Genomic DNA, 6,489 nt, shown 5'->3' with positions numbered 1-6,489 from the left:
GGCTGAATTTTGAGGTCAGGTCTAGGTAACCTTCAGCAACAAACATCCAGCTCAGGTCATATTCCTCGGCGTCGTGGCGTCCGACGGCAAAAAGATACTTCCCTACTTCTTCAAGGGCGACGAGAAAGTCAACACGTACATCTATTACAATGTCCTCATTTGCAATGTCTTGCAATAGTTCCCAAGGACGACTATGGGTTTACCAAAGACGGCGCCCTGGCATACACATCCAAGAAAGTGCAGCATTTCTGTAGAGAGAACATGCCTGCTTCTGGCCGGCAGACTTCTGGACTTTGTCCTCATCCGACGTGAACTCCCTGGGCTTTGCTATTTGTTGTGTCTTGGAGGGCAAGAAAAAAAGTTCATCTAATCCGAATTTCGATCCCTTAAATGCTGTGAACTCCGAGGAGTGGAACAATTTGTACTCGGACTTCATCAAGGCCAGCTGTGCTTCCCGTATTGAAAAAATATAGAAAATTGTTGAATTACCACCTTTTGCTTCAAAAGTGTGCCATAAAAAAGGTACAAAATAAAAATAGGTAGAAGTGGAACCGGCTTTTAAAATTTTCTAATTTTTGAGTCCTTACCATGTAGATAATATATTTTTTTCTTTTTTAAACTAGGATTAAGTATTAAGCAATACAATACGCTTTTTAAGATCCAGAAAATCCCGTGGCTTTTTTTATAATCCCTTAAAGTTCGGCTACACAAAGCTTGTTTGAGTCTCGGAGCTTTTTGGATTATAGAAATTTACATATACCGTAGCCAGAAACTTCGAATCTGGGTCCAAGACCCGTCCTATCTCTACTCCGACTTGCATCAACGGGTTTTAAAGGGTACTTGACCGACGCTCTGTTTTTGATTAGAGCCCCACACTGGAACTTTTTTGTAAATATATGTTTTACCGAAAGAAGATTTTTTTTTTAAATCCCAGGAAAATAGAAAACGGTTTGAGAAACGGTCGTTTAAAGATATATTATTTGATTTTCAAAGAACGCCAATAAACGTCATATGAACATAAATATTTATAAAAGGTCAGAAATGGATTGGGCTAAAATTCTATAATCAAATAAAAGTTCGTAAGCAAAAATATTAAAACAAATAACAAACTTCGATTTATTTATTCAATTTAGTTACTTTTGAAGGTGTTACAATTTTTCGATGCCGTTTTTACGGTACAATTTCTCTTTAGTATAAAAATAGGTTTCCATTTCGGCAATTACCTCTAATTTTTTTTTTTCCAGTGAGTATTCTTTTGTAAAAAGGAAAAAGTCACTGGGTGCTAGATATGGAGAATACTATTGGTAAGGGAAACCATTCGTAGGATATTCCACATATGCTTTTATTCAGCAGTATTTTTTTTACTAAATATCTAATTCTTCATTAACACACGAAATTATTTTTTATCAATTTTTTGAAGAATAACAAAAGTTGCTTCACTCATAATGCTAACTGTTATGAACCAATTGTCTGGCAGCTAAGAAACAGGTATCGTTTGAAAGTTGATACAAACTAAACTTCTGAACATATTATCAAAATCTAATGTTTTCATCTATGTGTCAGCCTATGAACTTTTCAGTTTACCTAATATAACATTAATTCTTTCTTTTTTTCTACCAAAAAAAGGTCATTGAAATATTTTATTTTCTAACAAATGTAAAATATATACTTTTTAAATCAAATTTTAAAAAAAAACACATTTATTTTTGCCCAGGTCTCGCTCATACAAAAACTGGTCATTGTCAATGTATTTTCTAACAATAAAAGGCTAAATTATTTTCTATAAAGAAATTGTAGTCCCTAAAACTAGGGAAAAATCAGTTGCTTACGCCCTAAAAAATTATATTTTAATTATAAAATATCTTTTATATAGGTGATGAGCAGGTTGGGAATCACTGCATTAATTTATATCAAAGATTTCAAAGACATTTTTACCAGGTTACATACAATGTCAGAAATCAAATAATCCGTATTGTCGGGTTTTGTCAGAAAACAAATAATCATAATCAAATAATGAGACATTTAGCAAATGATTAATTGCTTTTCAATCATTATTAGGGATTGAATTAGTTGTATTACTAATTATTTTCTTATCAGAATAGTAATAGTTAGTGTTGTGCGAGTTCTATTTTGTATGGTCCAGTCTAGTCCAGTCTTAGGACTCATCCTATTAGTACTTACGGTATGTCCTTAAGACTGTTGGTCCTTTGGACTCCCAGTACTAGCACTGATTGAAAAAAGAAAAAAATTCAGTTGAGTGACGTCATCAAGGAATGAACTTTATAAGTTTTTACTTCTGAACATGGCCAAATTTCAGCCTTCAGTCCTAAATAGAGACTAACACAACACTAGATACAGTATCTAGAGCGTGAGCAAATTGAAAAGAACCCATCAATATCAGCGAGATTGCGTAAATGTACTAAGTTGTCGTAATAAACAAATACATAAGTATATACACTGCTTGTAAACAATTATAAATCTAAGATGGCACTATAATCCTATGTTATGTAAAGAAACAACATGCTCAATTACTTGGTTGGAATATAATCTTTAGAGATATAAATAATATGAAACGCCATTTTGTTAAAAATGAAAGAAACTGAAAATGGTAATCCTGAAAATTTGAAGATTGTGTTGGAGGAGAGAAGCTTAGTTTTCATTACATTTCATATAAAACTACCTGTGATCAGCTATAAGACGAAAGAAGCTAATACAAGCCCCACTCTGTTTCTAACAATGATATAGGCACTAATTACGGCGATGTGGATCCTCAATTATACTCCAAATTCAACAAGGACTTACAGGTATAACTCCCAAGCAAGCCCTCTTGTTCCTCCTCGTCTTTCATGAGCTCACGGGTTACTTGTTAATTTGTACTTCGATACTCTCTCTTCAAAAATTACATAATAACAGCTTTGGAAAATATAAAATACTGTTCAGATTACCATCTTCAAAGTGCCGCTCCGCATTCAAGGATATGTTGTACAATTGGTCAAAAACTAATTAAACGAAAAAATTAGCCTGATGACAATTTGGCGAATGTAATTTCTGCCCAAGGCAATTTGCCGAACATAAATTTTGCCAAAGGACCATTTGGGACATTTGGTCGAAAAATGATATTTAACTTATTGATACATATATAGGACTGTATATTTTAATTTAATTTAAAATGATAGATTGATAAATAGGTAGAATGACTAAAGAAACAGCTCCCAAGAAATTTATTCGACACTTCATATAATCATCTAATTTGGCTAGTTGCAGTACTGTTTTGGACCAACTCTATGGGACAGTCATTGTTCTCGCTAGATATTATGCTTGTTCGTCAATCCATGTGTATTTTCCTATATGAATAATCCATCATTTCGAATGATAATTAATTGATACCGGATCATTGGCATCCCTGTCGTATTTTTTTCTCTTTTTTTTTAAATTATAGTATAATTTGGGTAAAGATTCGAAATGTAATCCAACAAAATACTGCTTTGTAATGTTTATATGATGATCATTGTTGAGTATAATTATTACAAAAAAATATTTGCAAAAGAACAGTCATTAGTTTACTTTAAACGACATAATATATTGTAAATGAACAATACTTACTTATGTATTATACTATCATTTCCAATTGAATTAAAATATATCAATAAATTACATCTGATGAATAAAAAATAAAAATATATTTAAATAAATAAAAAGTCTGGGACAAAGTTATTCAGTTTCTTGTGAGCTTATGTTCACTAACTGATGAATTTAATGGGATACAAGGAAAGGCCCAAAATCTATCTTAGGTTGCCAAATTTGTTAGAACTCCTCAAGGTTACATGGTGTACAATGAGCACATTAAAAGGTTCACTCAGTTTTGGAATCTAATAAAATGTAATTGAAAAGGAAGTTCACTCGTTGAATAATAGTAATGAAAACAGCTAATGAAAAGAACATTCACACTTCAGTTTGCCTACTCCAAAAAAACGGGCGAGCTCAGAAATACAACCAATTTTTATAAATATTTCCAAAGTCCCTGTTGGACTTTGAGTAGAATTGAAGACCAAAACCCGAGTAGATCCTGCTTATATCCTTGCTTGATCCGGAAAAGGACTTGTGCTTATTCCTTCATCTCACAGCTCCTAATAACTCATTTAATCCAACGCCAAGACACGTTCTCCCCTCAAACATTTTTCAAAATGGTCAGGGCTACCATTTTAATTTTCGGTTTCTTTTTATTTCACAAACCGGAAATTTACATCTCTTTGTATTATAGTAGTCAACAAAATTTCAACTTTTTTTCTGCCCTTGGATTGAGATAATGTGTTTCTGATTGCCTTTACCTCGAAAAACATGAAGTGACCTTTATAAACCAAAATTTCTGGTTTTGACATATACAGAGGGTTTTTTTTTTGTTTTTTTGAAAAATATTTTTTTACATAAAATATAGTTTGCAGGTACATGTTTCCTGATTAAAAAATGTTTTAATTCTTTCTTGATTAATTAATAAAATTTATAAAGTTCGATCCTGGATGAAGTCACTCAACTTTTTCTTCTTTTTTTATCAGTTCTGGAAATAACAGTCCGAATGACCGACAGTCTTAAAGACCAGTCCCAAGGATTGATAAGACCATGACTGACACAATAGTACTAAACAAAAAAAAAACACCTTCATAAAAAATGAGCACCTTAAAACATTTAATGTTTTAAAAGTTGTATAACATTTGTTAATACAAAAATATCATTGTAAATTTTTTAACCTATCAAATTTTATTGATAGTTAAAGTTGAGTGGTTTGTAATGAAAAAAAGGAGTGCGAGGAGAAGTCGATGGTGTCTCCTCTCGAAGAAACAAGATATTTCAAGGCGAAAACACAATTAACGCATCTCTTAGTAGTGTATGTATAGCTCAGAACATTACTGAATGGCGGGTTAATAATATGTAAATCCGGTGTGTTTTTTAACTGGCCTGTTAATATATAATTGGTAGTATAAGGAAGGAATTTTATTTTCCTCAGCAGTTGTCATTATTATTTAATTCCTGAGTAGTGAACATCCTTTCCTAAATAGATTCAATTATATTATAAACATGTTTGAACGTTCGTGTGGGCTCATAAAAGATGGGACACAACCCTGAGTATTTGTTGCAGAGTTATAATTGTAGGTCCGCGTTGGACTCAGAGTAGAATTGGAGATCGACTTCGGAGCATTCCAGCAAATGTCCTTGTTTATATACTTATCACATTCCTCTATTATCACAGCTGATTGTAGCTGATCTAACGAAACGTCATGGGCATTAGGGGGTATCATGGGAGCTCAAAATTGAGCTATCACGCATTCTGCTCCCTCAAAAGTTGCGGATGGTAAATAAAATCAACTCTAGTATAAAAAATATCACGACGAAAAAAATTTACCACCTCCCCTTTTTGTCCGGAAAGGTTTCTTTATGAAGTAAAAAAAAAAGTTATAAAATTAAGTTTTATTTCTTATTTATAAAAAAACTTTTTGTGCTTAAAAAGTGATATTGTACGATATGTAATTTTTTGTTAAAGTTAAATACCTTACTTCAACTGTGAGATAAACTTTATGCACTCCCGAATTTAGTGCAAAAATAGACAAAAAAGATAAAAATTACTCATGAGGAGGAGAAAATTCGGCTAATATCTTATTTTTTTTATTCTGTATAATAATGTGGATAATTACCCTGGCAGGAGGGTGAAGCACAGCACCTTGTAGTAGGTCTTCTGGCCGATTTCCTCCCTAGCCTTAAAAAAGAAGAGAGGTAGCTTCTTGCCGTCGGACGCCATGACCATAAGGGACATTGTTTGGCCTGAATTTTTTGTACGGAACATCCCCTTAACCTCCTCTGGTGATTCCCCAAGCCAACAGGAGTTCTGACGCTTGCGGACCTGGTCCATGGTGAAAATTTTCTCGTGGCGTAGGATCCTTGTGTAAGAGGACAACCCCAAGGCCTCCTTCATAGCCCTCCTGATTGTTCTCTCGTCCAAGTCTAACTCTTTAGAGAGGTGATTCATGGGTTTTGTGGGGTCCTCCTTGATTTTCCTCTTCAGGTCCCCCAGCAACTCAGAATCCCTTTTCAAGTTGAGTTCCCCAATTCCTTCTTTCCTTGAGAGTTCTTTTCCATCCCATTTCATCTTGGTCACCTTGAAAATGAGACTCTTGGAGCACTTCTTAATGTCCATAATCTCTGCCACCTCAATTTGGCATCCAGAAGGTCTCAAATCCTCTGCCTTTTTCTTCTTGCTCTCTCATGATGAAAGATTTGAGAAATGTTTATAATTGTTTAGTTATGCAGAAAGGACAGGAGATTTGGAATATGCAGGAAAAAATTCCAAAATCTCACTATTTCAATAACATTTATTAACAGTCCACGTTTTGCTTCCGAAACCTTTATTTTTAACTATTAAGGTTTTTCGATTACCATTTTACTAAATTGTTGTAATGAATAATGAAATTGTATTAGAGGATATTAATTTTGAACTAT

The sequence above is a fragment of the Lepeophtheirus salmonis genome, chromosome 1, assembly GCF_016086655.4.
Source record: "Lepeophtheirus salmonis chromosome 1, UVic_Lsal_1.4, whole genome shotgun sequence".
Classification (NCBI taxonomy): domain Eukaryota; kingdom Metazoa; phylum Arthropoda; class Copepoda; order Siphonostomatoida; family Caligidae; genus Lepeophtheirus; species Lepeophtheirus salmonis.
The sequence above is the reverse complement of the archived record's forward strand: the minus strand, read 5'-3'. Positions refer to the sequence as shown.